Source organism: Pelophylax lessonae, assembly GCF_965119305.1.
Source record: "Pelophylax lessonae genome assembly, chromosome: 8".
Taxonomy (NCBI): Eukaryota; Metazoa; Chordata; class Amphibia; order Anura; family Ranidae; genus Pelophylax; species Pelophylax lessonae.
The window spans coordinates 282047160-282065305 of record NC_138775.1 but is presented as its reverse complement, the minus strand read 5'-3'; the positions used below and the strand labels follow the sequence as shown (position 1 = coordinate 282065305).

The 18146-nt window shown below is 44.0% G+C and overlaps 1 protein-coding gene across 9 annotated transcripts in view; it reads left to right on the top strand.

The window, feature by feature from the left end:
- Positions 1–18146, top strand: part of NFIA (nuclear factor I A) — a 504907-nt gene that overhangs the window by 355138 nt on the left and 131623 nt on the right. The window lies entirely within an intron of this gene.

Genomic DNA, 18146 nt, shown 5'->3' with positions numbered 1-18146 from the left:
TAGTAAGGAGGGATTCTTCCCTCCTTACTATGACCAGGAATGACCATAAATGTAAGGAGCATTTTCCCCTTTTTCAGTAGTTATTACCAGGGGGTCCCTGAGACCAGAGAGTTAGTTCAAAGGTTACTCTATGTTAAAAAGGTTGAGGAAGGCTGGTCTAGACTCTAGAACACATGTGTCAAACACAAGGCCCACGGGCCAAATCCAGCCCACCAGGCCATTTCATGTGGCCCTCGCACCTCTCCTGGTCCTCCTCTAGACCCTGTACTTTTTGCTTTCCAGTAATGTCTACAGCTTCTTCCCAGCAGCAGCATAAGATAAGGGGTGACGTAAGGGAGGGTGAGGGACTCAACTTCTGATGGTGGAGAGGCTCTTGACATCTTATGTAAGAGTAGGGGACTCTGGACATCTAGTCTTACAGATACAACCGGCCCTTTTGAGGGCAATCATAATGCTGATGCGGCCCGCGATTAAATTGAGTTTTACACCCCTGCTCTAGAACAATAAAATGGTTCTCATCCTTCTCTCTCTCGCTACACCTTAGTGCTGAAAAGAGTACTGTGCTACATTAACTACTGGATATTAGGCACCATAAGATGCCAGACTGAGTCTTCCATGTAACAACAATCCTCTCCACATGTCCATTGGAGTCTTCCAAAATGAAAAGTCCACTTTATGAAGGTTGATGTTTGCATAGGCTTAGACACAGACCCCACCCTCCCAGTGGCTTGGCAGTCATTAAATCAGGTAATCAGTTTTCTTCAAACATTGAGTAGTCAACCTAGAGCACATATGCAAAAGAAAAGGATGTCTGACTCCTCATCTGCAGATTTGTTTCAGATTAGGGACCTAAAGTATTGAAGCCAAAGGGTCAGCATAACAGCCAGGCAAAAACATTTTCAAAATGGGAACACTTTTAGCAGTTTGTCAAATGTTTCACTTAAGAAAGGTTCACCTTGCACTTTATTTCACTGTGCTCAGTCACATCCATTTTGGATCCTACTGCTAATGATTTCTGGAAAGCAGCTGAAAGCAGCATATGAAAGTGATTGATCAAATTGCCTTGTTATCGAGGGATTGCACCTTCTAGTGTGCAGCCAGCATAATAGTGACTTTAAATTTCAGTCTTGTTCCAGCAGCTAAGGCCTGCTCCGGCAAGGGTTGGTTCGGGTAGGGCTACCCAAGAGGTCAATGATCGGCACTCCCATCAATCCGACGTTTAGGAATTTCTCCATACAGCCAGTAGATCTTTTCCTTTTCTTAGTAAAAAGAAGAAATTGCTATTTTATTCTAGTATGACTCTAACTAAAAACTCATGTGCTGCCACTCAAAATAAAGTTAGCTCAACTGCACCTTCTACCGTAATGTGTTCCCACACCAAACAATTAATGTAAAACATAAATGTGGTGAGCTGCTGAGAGTGAATAAATTATCAATAATAGTGAATGTAAATTAATAATCAATATTGATGTTGCTATAAGCCCCGGGTTAACATCAGTGCGATAACAGACATCGCATATGATTCGGAGCGCACTGCTCTGAAAATCACATGCGATGTCTGTGCTATGCGAATTCAGCCATACAGATTGTATGGCTGAATTTGCATTGGATTCGGACACAACACGCAAAGGACCCTTTTTTGGGTCCGCAGCAGAATCGGATCGCATGGTGGTTTACACCTTTGCGACCTGATTCGTGTCCGAACTGACAGTTCGCACTGCGATATGCAAACTGATCTTGGGGTGTCGTTAACTCTGTATTGACACCCCCGGCGATTCGCATATGGCAGTGTGAACTCCCTGCGATTTGAATGCAATGCGGGAACCCGCAGTGTATTCGCAGGGTTCCCGCATCGCATATATGTGAACTGGCACTTAATCACAGAAAATTGTGAAGATACACACAGTGATCACTGTAAAATATAAAAGCATAATAATAGTTAATTAAACATCTTACACGCTGTAATCGTATTAAATAACACCCCAGAAAGGAATGTGCATAGATCTTCATTGCTGCAAAGAAATGGACAATGAATACTTCTACATGTAGTGAATGTGACACCAGAACTTCTGTGCAGCACCCAATATATAATCGTAGTCATCTCAGTGTAAAGACGTACCCTCACCCCCAGTTGTAAACCTATATACCAGTACTGGTCATATGACCATTCCCTGGATCATCAGGGGCAGTTAGGTGGGTACAGGATATCTTCAACTTTTTTTGGAAACATTATATGTATATCACTTTAGGAGGCCTCCTCTGTTCACCATGTCACAAGTGCTCAAATCAAATAAATACCTCTATAGTGTAGTATTACCATAAAAAGTTTGCTTCATTAAAATATATTACATTCATATTAAAATGATTAAATCTCACATGTAAAAGTACACAGAACCGTATTTCTGTCCTATTTGGTAGAACACGATAACGTCACCCAGCTCGACCCTACGTGTTACGTCACTTGACTTTTTATATATACTCTTTCTCAATTCATCAAAAGAGTTGAGGCATGGAGCCCATCGCTATAAAGAATGGGCATCAGTTTGTCAAATGCCCCCCCAAAAAAGACCACACTTTTCAGCCTTTCAATTTCTTGGTTGCTATTTTCAAGGAATATTTTTCTATAAAAACTAAATTTTTATGACCAAAAAAACTGCACATGCTCAGCACAAAAAAAAAAAAATTAAAACAGAGGTTTTTATGCCTTGTCTTTTCATTATCATGTTGTGTAAAATTTAGAATGGCTTGCATTTTTTGCTTTTTTAATTAAAACCTAGTTCACATATAACCTGCACCAGAAAAAAAGCTGTTATCTTATTGGCTGCTGTAGGTAACATATTCAATCCAATTTATGTATTTTTTGTACATCACATCCATTGTAACAATTCATCCCCCTTGGTCTGTGGTTCCCCCCGGCATTGCTGAGAATTTTTGTTTGACCTTTCCAAAGTGCTAATGTCATCAGTATGAATGACAAAAGTGCAAGCCGATCTCTGCCAGCTTGTCAATATTCACTAAACACAATGAATTAAGAGGACCTCTCGCCATCCTGCTCGATTGATCAAAGGCCTATCGATTGCCTTCTGCCCAAACGTAAGACAGACAGCCCTGGCTGAGGGCTTGCACCACCTATCAAAATCAGTCTTTGTGTTTTTTGTTTTTTTTCATAACAAAAAAAGCAAAAGAATCACCTGGGTGTCTCTGGGTAATCCATCTGTTGTGTCTGCACTGCCGAGGTCACTGTTGGCTGGGTTGGAAAAGTCCCTTTATGTATAAATGTTCCAGGCCTTGCAAAACACGCTTTTAGCATGCAGGACAATTACTGACACACTGAGATGAATGAAGGATCACATCACACTTTACTAGGAGAATACACAATAATGTACAAGGGATCATCCATAATCATATTCATCACACCTATTATTAGAGTATGAGGCAGCGCTGTGTAATTACATAAATATAATGCCCATCGTGAATCCCATATCCTAAATAAACAGCACCCATGAAAAGAAGTCCCAAATTCCCAACAAATGTGTTGCAAATCAAACAAAAAATGGTGTAAAGCCCCGTACACACGTACCGATGGTCGGCTTACAAATGTTCCTCTTTTCTCCCCGGGATGTCGGTGTCTGCTGAAAAGTGCAAAGACAGCACAAGGACAGCACAAGAATTTTGTCCGCCGACTGCAGAAGTGATGTCATGTAATGGTTAACTTTCCCTGTGTTTTCTATTTTCTGAGCATGCCCAGTCTTGCAAATCTGCGGTCTGTCGGCCGAATTGTGTACTGACAGGCGAACAATCGTCCGTTCTGGTGTCGGCATACAAATATTTTCATGTTTGCACGAAAGACTTTTGTCCGCGGATTGTGCGCAGACATCTGTCGGAGGCACCATACTAACACGCGTACAATCGGCAGATCCTTCGTCCACCGACGTTTGTATGCCGACGATCGGTACGTGTGTACGGGCCTTAACACCCTGTGTGGCATGCAAACATGTTCCCAAGCACTTGGTTCCACTCACCAGAAAAAAACATGCCTCTCAAATCAATGATCCACATAAACCCTTGTACATTCCACTCCTCTGCAATAACAACCGTACTCCACAAGTATCACATAGAGGGAAGAAAGAAAAAAATGCTCCAAATATTGCAACTCCATTAATGAGTAAAACAATGTATTCCCACTTGTTTAAATCCTACTTACAAGCATCTAAATTCCAGACATATCAAAGTATCTTATATAGTAACTGTCAGTCTATGGCCGAGCAATTGGCATCTCACCCAGCCCTAGTGTGATGACTTCTGCAGCAGAAGTCAAGTAGATCTAAACAAGATCACTAACATCTCATATAAGTTTTAACATGTTCATAAAGTTCAAAAAGTTGTTTTCAATCAATTTTCACTAAAATAACTTCTGGTGATTCTGCCATAAAGGTCTTTGTTTAGGCACTTACATTTGTAGGGTGACAACCGTTTCCTAGTTGCACTGCTGTCTTTTCACCCAGCCTCTTGTAACCCTGGTGGAGGCTACCAGCAAACCTGGTCCACCATTGTCACTATCAGGAAGATGTTTTGAAGCAAGGATGTGCAACCAATCGGGCGTAACTACAGGGGTTGCAATTGCAACCGGCCCTGAGCTCAAGGGGGCCTGTGCGGCTCCCCCGTACACCTGGATAGGAGGGGCGGTGGGGGCAACATGTAGAGAAATCACTGTACTCCTTTTTCCTCCTGTAGCTGCAGGAGGAAAATGGAGGAGATTGGTTCCTCTGTATGCTGCCCCCGCCACTCCTCCTATCCAGTTCACTTGTGTTCTGCTGTCTCTGGGCCCCTGTGTGCTCCCCTGCCCCCCCCCCTCACTGTGCTCCCTCCCCTCTCCTGCTGGCTGCTTCGGGGGATGTGTCACAATAGAGAACCGGGAAGGGGTCGGTAAATATGTAATTTACCAGCTCCTTCCTTTTCTGAATGGACAGAGTCATAGTCAGTGACATTGAAAAATAAAATGATAAAAAATAATACAATTAAAATACCAAAAAATAAAAACTACTGACACCAGTGGGTGAACTTCCAGGATCGCATTGACCACCAATGTAAGGAGCATTCTTCCCACAGGCCACCAAGGTAAGGAGCATTCTTCCCACTGATCACCCATATAGCAAGATTCCAACCACTGGCTACCTAAGTAAAGGGCATTCTTCCCACTAACCACCAATGTAAGGAGCATTCTTCCCATTGGCCACCAATGTAAGGGGCATTCTTCCCACTGACCACCAATGTAAGGAGCATTCTTCCCACTGGCCACAAATGTAAGGTGCATTCTTCCCACTGGCCACCAAGGTAAGGTGCATTCTTCCCACAGACCACCAAGGTAAGATGCATTCTTCCCACTGATCACCCATATAGCAAGATTCCGACCACTGGCTACCTAAGTAAAGGGCATTCTTCCCACTGACCACCAATGTAAGGAGCATTCTTCCCATTGGCCACCAATGTAAGGAGCATTCTTTACACTGACCACCAGTGTAAGGAGATATATTCCCACAGATCACCGATGTAAGGAGCATTCTAACTTCTGAGCACCGATGTAGAAAAGTTTTACCGCTGGCCACCTAGGTAAAGGGCATTCCTCCCACTGACCACCAAAGTGTGCCACCAATGAAGGGAACATTCTTCCCTTTGACCACCATGTCATTACTCTGTGAGATGTAGATATCATAATTTTTAGCAGGGGTTCCCTGAGACCTGCAAGTTATTCTAAGGGTCCCTCCATATTAAAAAGTTTGAGAAAGGCTGCACTATACTCATAGCCCTCTATTCCTCTTCAAGTCGTATATGATAGAGTTCCAGAAGCACACAAAGGTATATACTACTCTGTGACCTCTGCAGATGCCGTATAAAGTCAATTTGTATAATTGCTTGAAAATTTATAACGTGAGATGAGAGCGGCAGCAAATAGAAGGCTTTGTGTGACCTCATGTGAGGTATAAATATCAGATCCCAGAGCTAATCTCCGCTCTTCACTTCATCCATAAAGCAGAGGTTCCTGGGACGGAAATGACTATGGTATACAGATCTTCCGTGTGCGTCCTGCATACTAACCGGCCGGGCAGGGTGACGGTGCACTAGCATTTCATGGTTAGTCTGTATTATTAAAACCCAACTCCAGCCAGCACTTTAGTGTTAGAGTTCTCGTTTTAGAATAAGGAAAGGTAAGTATTTCTACTAGGTCTTAAATGCTGTCCATATACACCGGGGGGGGGGGGGGGGGTGGGGGGGGGGGTTCCCTTCACTGCCTGTTCTGTCTAGCTTCCCTGAACAGACAGACATTAACCAATAAATAGACAGGAAGTGAAGGGGAATCCCCCATTGGAGAAAGATAAAAGTATAAAGCTGAACTCGACATAGGCAAATATTGTCTAATGACAGGGGGCATGGATATTTCTTCCAAATCTGTGCTGTAATCCAGTGTAAAATTTTGTTAAATTATGTTGTGCCCACCTGGCCTTTAGATGTGGTGGCTGCATTTTTTTTTTATTTTTTCGAGCTTTTTTTCCCTTTATTTTCTCCTGGTACCACACTGCCTGTCCTAGGGTGATAATGTTCAGTCACTGCACTGTATCTATAGGGGAACTGCTTTGTCACTTTAGGACAGGAAGTGTGTTAGGATTACACAACACCTCTCTCTCTATCCCTATAACAAGACCAGCTAGACTGCAGCAATGGATCACCAGTCTCCACTACTGAAGGAGGCGCCCCAGAGGGTCATGTGCTGCTTACATAGGTACATAGGTGAGTAAACAAAAGGGCATTAGAGGGTTACTTTTTTTTAATTTGTTGAATGGATGAGTGGGTTTCTTTTACCTAGTGACGGGCCTTAAAACAATGATACAACAGCCATAGTGTTTCAATTAATATTATATGTAATTGCTCCAGGATTAATTGCATACTTTCTAATCATATTCCCGAGCAGCTCTGCCCAACCTTTTTAACACGGAGGAACCCTGAAATACAGTAAATTTCCAGCCTTGGGGAACCCCTTCTAATAATTACTGTATCTACAACTCACTGTACATTAGTCATTTGGAAGAATGCTCCTTACATTGGTGATCGGTGGGAAGAATTCTCCTTACATTGGTGGTCATTGGGAAGAATGCTCCTTACATTGGTCGTCAGTGGGAAGAATGCTCCTTTCATTGGTGGCCAATGGGCAGAATCCTCCTTACATTGGTGGTCAGTGGGACGAATGCTCCTTACATTGGTGGCCAGTGGGAGGAATGCTCCTTACATTGGTGGCCAGTGGGACGAATGCTCCTTACATTGGTGGCCATTGGGCAGAATCCTCCTTACATTGGTGGTCAATGGGACGAATGCTCCTTACATTGGTGATCAGTGGGAAGAATGTTCCTTACATTGGTGGTCAGTGGGACGAATGCTCCTTACATTGGTGATCAGTGGGAAGAATGCTCCTTACATTGGTGGCCAGTGGGAGGAATGTTCCTTACATTGGTCGTCAGTGGGAAGAATGCTCCTTTCATTGGTGGCCAAAGGGCAGAATGTTCCTTACATTGGTGGTCAGTGGGAAGAATTCTCCTTACATTAATTCTCCTTACATTGGAGGTCAGTGAGAAGAATGCTTCTTACATTGGTGGCCAGTGGGAGGAATGTTCCTTACATTGGTCGTCGGTGGGAAGAATGTTCCTTTCATTGGTGGCCAAAGGGCAGAATGTTCCTTACATTGGTAGCCAATGGGAAGAATGCGCCTTACATTGATGGTCTGTAGGAAGAGTGTCCCCTACCTTTGTGGTCATTGGGAGGAATGATCCTTACAGTGGAAGTCAGTAGGAAGAATCGACCCCCTTCCCTACAGATGGCTAAAAAGGCCATTGGTGTCTCCTACTCTATTAGCTTTTAGGCGATCTTTGAAAACCCTCCTTTTCAGAGAAGCCTATCCTACCCACACTTAACAAATATCCCTCCATTTTTTCCATCAGCCCATCCCCCACGGTTATTGCCTTTTGTTTCACTTGACCCTCCCTTCTAGATTGTAAGCTCTAACGAGCAGGGCCCCCTAGTTCCTCCTGTATTGAATTGTATTGTAAGTGTATTGTCTTCCCTCACATTGTAAAGCGCTGCGCAAACTGTTGGCGCTATATAAATCCTGTATAATATAATAAGAATAATATAATTGGTGTCAATGGTCACTTTTATGAGAGGGAGAAATTGCTTATTGCTCAAGGAACCAAGAGCAATCTCTGAAGAAACCCTAGTGTTCCACTGAACCCTGGTTGATAAAGTCTGGTCCAAGGTAAAGCCAAGGCTTGCACAAATGGCAGACCAAAGCAGACGTCTTTGGGGATTACCACCTTATTGTCTATTCTGCTTCCTAAGCCGCCCTTGGAAAATGAGTTTTGAGTTTCTTATATTCTATAGGGCACACGATTCTCTGTTCATCTTATACCATGCCTGTTTTATATCAGAACCATGTTAGATGCCAAGTCTGGTGTTCGCTGAGCAAAGATAAGATAAAACTGTACTCACACAAGTAATATATTAAGCCCATCAGAACTTTCTGTCCCGCTTTCAAAGTCATGTGCGGTCAAGTCAGGACAAGCTCAGTATGGAGCACATTTGGTTCTTATTTAACAGTCTTCTCTTTGTTTAACATTTTACTAATGAATCAGCAATGTCTGAGATATGATTCAGATGTGCTGCAAAGGTCGGAAAAGTCTGATTCCCTTTTATCGGATCAGGGCCACCCACAGTAAATGGCGGGAAGGTGAATTCCTCAATCCCTACATGAGAAGTTATGCCTAACAGTGCTAACTGATTGACATGTATTTCGCCAAAGCACTGTGCATCATAAACAATTGCTTTTTTTGGGTAAATAAAATACTTTTTTTCATCTTCTGTTGAATCTCAGTGCTGCTAATCTCCCGCAGACAATTTGCAGTAACTTCCTGTCTACATGAACTCAGGAAATGGCTTCAGGGCAGTTCTTAGGATGGGTTTTCTGATGGTGGCAACAGTGGACCATGCCTGCATAATGTGTGTGGATATTGTATTGTATTCCCCTATTGTAGTCCCCATTGGGAGAGCATACAACAGGGTGACAACACTGCAGCAAAACTGTGATACAGGGACACTGTAAAACAGGAAGTGCGTGAATAACTACTTTCATGGCAGGCAATATTTTATTGAAAGCTGCAGATTTAACAATATTAAAAACATTTAAAACTACATTAAAGAGAGTTTAAAGCGGAGTTCCGGGCACAGAATCGTTTTTCTACAATTTATTGCATGGTCTTCCTAACCCTTCGCTGAGGCAGAATTGGATATTCCCATGTTTTTTTTTTTCTTCCCTTACCTTTTTATAGAGCATTATATACTCACCTTTCCATCGACTTCCTCCCTTCAGAGCCGCGGCTCTCCCCGTCACTTCCGGTCCCGCAATGCGTCCTGGGAACTCTTACTCGGCGCTCCCAGGATGCACTGTGCAGTCACGTGGGCGGCCGACCGCTCGTCTCATCGTGCTATTTCCAAACAGGAAATGACGCGATGTTAGGCGGATCCCAGCTTCCGGGAGGCGGGGGGAGGCTTTATAGGGGCGGCAACTTCCTCTACCATTGCCGTCCCTATGGAAACCAGTACTATGCGGATCGCATAGTACTGGGCATGCGCGAGATTTCGCGCTGTACTCACAGGCCTACGCCCACTCGACTCAGGAAGAAGGGAAGACCTTTCCCCACAACGGACTCGGCAATCCACAGCAAAGATGGCGGCGCACATCAGAAATTATATAAAGTAAGATTTTATTCTTGCAAACAGATTATTTCACCGTAACAAACAGGATTAGCGGATGTATAGAGGTGTAAGGGTGATTGTTAGGGGGAGATTGAAATAAAAAAAACGATTCTGTGCCCGGAACTCCGCTTTAAGTAGGGAAGGATTAGAACCCCTCTCAATGTTTATTGCTTTCTGTGACCCTATTAGGTTTAATCAGCCTTACCCTGGGTCCTGGCGACTACTGTTGCTTAGACAGGAAGTGCTGCAAAATCTCTTTCAGGGTTGTCACCAGAAGAAAAGGTGAGGGAAAATCTTCCAGCAGGGAACCTCCTGACTTTTTAAGCACAAGGCCAGTTCACTGTCCTTCAGGCTTTGGGAGGGCCAGACTGGGGCCAACACCAATAGAAAATGATCCAGCATCAGTGCCTCATCATTGGTTTTAAAGGGAGGAATTGTGCCCCATTGTTGGTATCCATAGGAAGAACAGTGCCCCATTGATGGATGGTCTAAACACAGCAGGAGCGCGGCTCTGGCGGCGCGTGCGCCACGAGACCTCGTAGTACTACGTGATTTTGCGCAGCTGAGCCCCCCTGCCGCAGTAATACTACGGTGGGCGGTCGGCAAGAGGTTAACATAAGGACATGGTAGTGTGATATGAAATTCAGTAAGCCTAAACGAGCGAATTTTGGTCAGACAAGTCCCTATATTTGTGCTCTGCACATCTTCTGTTTGTGCTGTTCCAGGAGGGAATTAGAATCGCACCACCAGCCCAGGACTCCGTAGTGAAATATGGTTCGGCCAGCCCGTGTGCTAAGATCAGCTACTAGAAAGAGAGCTATTTGTGCCGGGATATTAGAGGAGAAGAAAAAAGATTTTAATAAAAAATAGCCTGCAGCCAGGGAATGTGCAGCGCCAGTGACCTTGCCTCCTGTACGCCATTACACAATTCAATGGCAGTCCACTCAGAGCTCGCTCTCGATCAATATCCTATTAAAGCTGCACAAAAAGTCTCCATAAACTTAGTGGTTTAGCCGTGTTTATAAATGGAACCTGGCATAATTAGACGGTCAATAGAGGCCCGCGCTGCTAATTCTGAAGTCAGTGCCACGCGTTTTGTGTCTATAGCGCGGTGCAAAAAGAGGACAGAACAAACTAAGACAACAATTAGGCTGTCTGTCTAATATTTATCCATCCGCCGGCCTTGTCAGCCTTTCTATGACATATTCTTTCTTCTCATTTCTTCCTTCTTTCCAGTTTCACAAAGCCGCATGCTGGCAGCAGTAAGTCATTCGCTATCAGTGGTGGCACTGGACTCTAGTACATGGCTAGGGGACCTCAGTGGTGTCACTGGACTCTAGTACATGGCTAGGGGCCCTCAGTGGTGTCACTGGACTCTAGTACATGGCTAGGGGACTTCTGTGATGTCACTGGACTCTAGTACATGGCTAGGGGACCTCAGTGATGTCACTGGACTCTAGTACACAGCTAGGGGACCTCAGTGATGTCACTGGACTCCGGTAAATGGCTAAGGGACCTCACTGATATCACTGGACTCTAGTACATGGCTAGGGGACCTCAGTGGTTTCACTGGACTCTATTACACAGCTAGGGGACCTCAGTGATGTCACTGGACTCTAGTATATGGCTAGGGGACCTCACTGATATCACTGGACTCTAGTACATAGCTAAGGGACCTCTGTGATGTCACTGGACTCTAGTACATAGCTAAGGGACCTCAGTGATGTCACTGGACTCTAGTACACAGCTAGGGGACCTCAGTGATGTCACTGGACTCTAGTATATGGCTAGGGGACCTCAGTGATGTCACTGCTCTCTAGTACATGGCCTGGAGACCTCACTGATGTCACTGGACTCTAGTACATGGCTAGGGGACCTCACTGATGTCACTGGACTCTAGTACATGGCTAAGGGACCTCAGTGATGTCACTGGACTCTAGTACATAGCTAGGGGACCTCAGTGATGTCACTGGACTCTAGCACATGGCTAGGGGACCTCACTGATGTCACTGGACTCTAGTACATGGCTAGGGGACCTCACTGATGTCACTGGACTCTAGTACATGGCTAAGGGACCTCAGTGATGTCACTGGACTCTAGTACATGGCTAGGGGACCTCAGTGATGTCACTGTATTCTAGTACACAGCTAGGGGACCTCAGTGATGTCACTGTACTCTAGTATATGGCTAAGGGACCTCAGTGATGTCACTGGACTCTAGTACATGGCTAGGGGACCTTAGTGATGTCACTGGACTCTAGTACATAGCTAAGGGACCTCAGTGATGTCACTGGACTCTAGTACATGGCTAGGGGACCTCACTGATGTCACTGGACTCTAGTACATGGCTAAGGGACCACAGTGATGTCACTGGACTCTAGTACATGGCTAGGGGCCCTCAGTGATGTCACTGGACTCTAGTACATGGCTAGGGGACCTCAGTGATGTCACTGAACTCTAATACATGTCTAGGGGACTTCTGTGATGTCACTGGAGTCTAGTACATGGCTAGGGGACCTCAGTGATGTCACTGGACTCTAGTACACAGCTAGGGGACCTCAGTGATGTCACTGGACTCCGGTAAATGGCTAAGGGACCTCACTGATATCACTGGACTCTAGTACATGGCTAGGGGACCTCAGTGGTTTCACTGGACTCTATTACACAGCTAGGGGACCTCAGTGATGTCACTGGACTCTAGTATATGGCTAGGGGACCTCAGTGATGTCACTGGACTCTAGTATATGCCTAGGGGACCTCAGTGATGTCACTGGACTCTAGTATATGGCTAGGGGACCTCAGTGATGTCACTGGACTTTAGTGAATGGATGGGTTGCATTCTCAGTGATGTCACCGGTCTCTAGTGAATGGATAGGCTGCATTCTCAGTGATGTCACCGCTCTCTAGTGATTGGATATTCTGCATTCTCAGTGATGTCACCGCTCTCTAGTGATTGGATATTCTGCATTCTCAGTGATGTCACCGCTCTCTAGTGATTGGATAGTCTTTAGAAGTGTTTTTTGTCAAATGCAGAGGACAGCAGAGACAGATGGATTTACTTGTTATAACCAATAGAGTTTTTCAATTAATCAATAAAATATTTTCGGACTATTCAATATTTAGATTCTTCTCTTCCCCTTGTATCTTTTATCTACTTCCTAGGTACATAAAAAAAGTTTATTAGTGCGACATAATGTTTCTTCTCTAATGCTTACTCTCTGGAAGCCTGAATACATTAGGATCCGAGTATTTATGCCGGGTTACTAATGCATTGGTATCATTTTATAGAGCCGTTTTATTTTACATTTTACTAAATGTTGGTAAATCAAACTTTGCAGCATTCCGGGGAATGAAAGCGCCATCTGGCCCCTTTTATTTATTGTATTAAGCCAGTTCTCCTTCAATAAATTTACAGAATAGCACATGAAAATTAGATTACGGTTATCTATGTTCATTCTCGCCCCTTATGTCCGCCCCCTCGTATTGCTGCTGGAGTGTGTGGTGTCAAAAGGTGACTCTTCAGAGAAATCTACAAGTTTTATATTGAGAATTCCAACAAAAGTTACTTGAAAGCTGAACTCTGAGCAAAGAGCTAAATACACAGATGAGATCCATACAGTATATGGGAACTGTATTGTCTCAGTACCAGGGCAGAGAATAGGTGCAGGAACTCCCCCCTCCTTTCCGAGTCACCCCTTTTCTCTGCCCCCACCCACCTCTGAGCACCATTCCTTGGGTCCAATCCCCCTTGCTCACCTCCCAGTACTGCCCTTTTAGAGAATACAAAACTACGTATCATTTTGAGGTGCAGAATAATCTGTATAGAATTTGGAAAGGATAACAAGAAAAGCAGTAAAATAGATCCCCTGCAGCCTGTAACAATAGGGCCCCGCCAGTAACAATAGATCCCCCTAACAACAACAGACCACCCGCAACAAAATTTTCCCCCTAGCATCAATAGACTCTCTGTTAGCCAGCAACAATAGACCTCTCTCTCAAAAGTAGATCTCTCCCAGCAACAACTGATCCGTAATATAAGACCCACCCCCAGCAACAGTAGGTCCCCCACCAGCAATAATAGACCTCCTCAGCAACAAAAGACCCCCATGAAAAAATAGATCCCCTTTAGCAAGAATAGATCCCCCAATCAATAGACCCTGCAGCACACCCCAGCACCCCTTGCGACTACAATGCTGGAGGTGCCGGAAGTGCGTTCCCCCGCGTTCCCGCTGAAAAAAAAAGCCCTGCTCAGTACTGTCTATGCAGTCCTGAGGTGTACACAGCTCTGCCATACAGTGCAGCCCTCTCTGGCAGGGTAGGAGACCTGACTTTTCTCTGGTGCAGTCATGTAACATTTACAGGTCTCGTCCCTTCCCCAGCCTGTAACTGGACAGTGAAATGAGAAGCTGCAGACTGATGAGCTCATCTCTCTGTCACTCTGCTCTCTCTTATAAGCATGAACCTTGCTAGCACATGAGCATTGCAGTACAGCTGATTGGCTTGTTGTGCTGTTTCTGCCTCTCCTAGTCTGAGCTCTGCTCTACAGGAGAGTGTAGGAGGCTGAAATCAAGGCATATTCAGCTAACAACACTGCTTGAATTTAAAAAAAAAAGTACATTTAATTAATGTTTGAGTGCGGCACTCTGCATATGGAACAAAAAATGTAAAAAGTCACATTTCTCCTAACAGCTGAAGATAAGGCACACGTGTCGGACACAAGGCCCGCGGGCGGAATCTGGCTCTCCAGGCCATTTCATGTGGCCCTCACACCTCTCTTGCAGCTGCAGCAATCCCCTTGTTTCTGCCTCCACCTTGTCTAAGCAGTCAGCAGCAGAAAGGAGGACAGAACTCCTCCTCCAGGTCCTGCGCCTATCTGTGCAGGTGTGGAGAAGCTTTTCCCATCCCCTCCCCCTCCTCCCGATCTCAGAAGTTGGCAGCAGAGAGAAAGACAGAACTACTATTACAGATCTACTGTGCATGTCTACAGAAATGACAGGTGCTCTTTAAATGTAAGGACTCATTCTTGCTGGTAGTTGGTGTGAAATTGTGTGAATCCATCGATGCAGTGAATGTTATCCCAGCTTGGAGTTTACCAAAAATGTAAATATTGCAAAGCCTCAGGCCCCCTTTTTCACTTCTGCAACCTAAAAGTTGCGCGTGTTTTTGCCACAATTTTGTTGCCGCGATTTTACCGCGATTTTGACAGGACTTGAAGCAATGCCTATGTCTTAGGACCTCAAAACGCATTAAAATCATCCCAAAGTAGTGCAGGGACTACTTTGAAATCGTTGCGACTTGAAGTCGCACAGATATGAACGGTACTCATTGGAAATCATGGAGTACAGCTTGTCATGCGACTTTGCAGTCCCGAATCGCAGGACAAGTCGCACAAGTGTGAAAGGGGCCTAATGCTGCACAACTAAGCTCGATTTCATGCTGCATAAACTAAATTATTAACCACTTCTGGACCGAAAGATTTCCCCCCTTAATGACCAGGCCATATTTAGCGATTCAGCACTGCGTTACTTTAACGGACAATTGTGCGGTCGTTCGACGCTGTACCCAAAAAAATTTGATGTCATTTTTTTCCCCACAAATAGAGTTTTCTTTTGGTGGTATTTGATCACCTGTGCGATTTTTTATTTTTTGTGCTATAAACAAAAAAATAGCGACAATTCTGAAAAAAAAAACAATATTTTTCACTTTCTGCTATACAGTAAACCCCCCTCCATCGCGGGGTTTACACTCCGGACCCAGCCGCGAAAAGTGAAAATCCGCGAAATAGAAAAACCCTATTAAAATGCATTGTAGGCATGTTTCTTTACTGTCACTGTACGTGTAAAAGCATTTTAAGGTCTTTAAACACACTTTTAAAACAATAGAAACTCATTTAAACACATAAAAGATACTGAGAGACATAGCAAGAGCTATGGAAAACACAAAAATATTTCATTTTTAATGATTTATATAGTAAAATAACATTACAAAAAAAAACGCAATATACCGGGACCGCAAAAACTGAACCGCGATGGAGCGGGGGTTTACTGTATAACATTCTCAAAAAAAAAAAAAAAGAAAATTTAAAAATCAAAATTTTTTAGCAGTTTAGGCCAATTTGTTTTCTGCTACATATTTTTGGTAAAAAAAATTGCAATAAACGTATTTTGATTGGTTTGCGCAAAACTACGGGAAAGATTTATGTCATTTTTATTGTTTTTTTTTTTTTTTTTTTACTAGTAATGGCGGCGATCTGCAAATTTTTAGCGGGACTGCGACATTGCGGCGGACAGATCGGACCCCTGACTGACATTTTTGGCACTTTTGGGGGGACCAGTGACATCACTACAGTAATCAGTGCTAAAAATATGCACTGTTACTGTAATAATGACACTGGCAGGGAAGGGGTTAACACTGTGGGTGATCAAGGGGTTAAATGTGAGCCTAGAAGAGTGATTCTTACTGTGGGGGGAGTGGCTTCTGAAATGACCATAGTGACCTGTGATCCTATATAGAAGGATCACAGGCGCTCTGTGATCCTTCCAGGGAGAAGAACGGTCAGCTGTGTTTACAACAGCTGACCGTTCTTCTCTCTTAGTGCGGAGCAATCGTGGGTGTCAGGCGGCAATCGGAGCCGCCAGCCCCGTGCATCGGAGTCCCCGCTGCCGAGTGGAGGTGGGAGCGCTAGCCCCCTAGCTGCAGGTGCACGACTGACGTAGGTCTACGTCGTTTCGCGCAGGAGGACGGCACTGCCGCAGTTAATCGGCAGCAGGCGGTTGGGAACCGGTTAATGTATCTTAAATAAAAAAAACTGTCTTTGGATAGATTCTTACTTTTAGCATTTTATTAAAATAAATTTGATAAAAATCTAAATAAAATCCGATTTGAATTTTTAAAAAAAATCTAATTTTTTTATTTTTTATTAAAAAAAATCATTTATTTTGATCCACCCTGATGTCAGGAAAGTATGATGATGTAGATACCTGTGTACAGGATTAGCAGAGTGATCCTTGTATTTATTTTATATTATGTTCATTGTCATCAGACGGACAGACTGATTGGCCGGCTATAGATGTGAAGGTGTCACATGACCGAATAAAATCTGAAAAGCACTGACCATGGGGGAAAACTGGAGCACACAGAATCTGGTGCAGCTCTGCATAGTAACCAATCAGCTTCCGGGTTTTATTGTCAAAGCTTAATTGAACAAGTTGAAGTAAGAAGCTGATTGGCTGCCATGCACAGCTGCACCAGATTCTGTGTGCTCCAGTTTTAGTAAATCTCCCCCAGAGGGCGGGACCGGTGGTCTCCTCTAGGTATGGCCACCCATTGATCGGGCCTGCATTGTGTTCTCCAGTGAAAACTGATCACCTCCGTGTGATGTTACTTCCTCCGCACATAAACCAGCCGGACGACAGGTTGTTATGGTGGCAGCTAATTATAGAAAGTCACATTCTTGAAGCCGTGCCCTGGGTTTGATCTATGGGTGAACTTGGAGAGCCTCCATATCAGATGATCTTTTTACCGATCGTCCCGTCCTAATCCAAGTTCCCGTGTTTACTCATCAGCTGTGACAGCTCGGAACTACCAGATGCATGAATATAGACCAGTCCCTACACTGCATCCCTATGCCCATATAGACCAGTCCCTACACTGCATCCCTATGCCCAATGCATGTGTGAACTCTAACAATGAACTTCTACTAAAATTATTGTGATACCGTCCTCGCTTCGGTAGGACAGTACAGGCATACCCCACTTTTAAGTACACAATGGGACCAGAGCATATATGTAAAATGAAAATGTTCTTAAAGTGAAGCAATGCCTTTTTTCACTTCTCAATGCATGTAAATACACTAACTGAGCTCCATAGGAAATCTTGGTCAGCTTGACATGGCATTGCTCCCAAACCATGTGACAAGGACACCAAGCTTGGGGAGCATGTTAACCACTTAAGCCCCGGAAGATTTTACCCCCATTCCGACCAGGGGGTATTTTGCGATTCGGCACTGCGTGACTTTAACGGAGAATTGCGCGGTCGTGCAACGCTGTACCTAAACGAATTTGGCGTCCTTTTTTTCCCACAAACAGAGCTTTCTTTTGGCGGTATTTGATCACCTGTGCGATTTTTTGATCACGCGCTATAAACAAAAAAAGAGCGTCCATTTTGCAAAAATAGCAATATTTTTCCCTTTTTTTTATATGAAATTCCCCCAAAAAAAATGTAAAAATCAAAATTTTTTAAAATTTTCGGCCAATTTGTTTTATGCTACCTATGTTTGGTAAAAAAAATCGCAAAAAGCGTATTTTGATTGGTTTGCGCAAAAGTTATTGTGTTTACTAACTAAGGGAA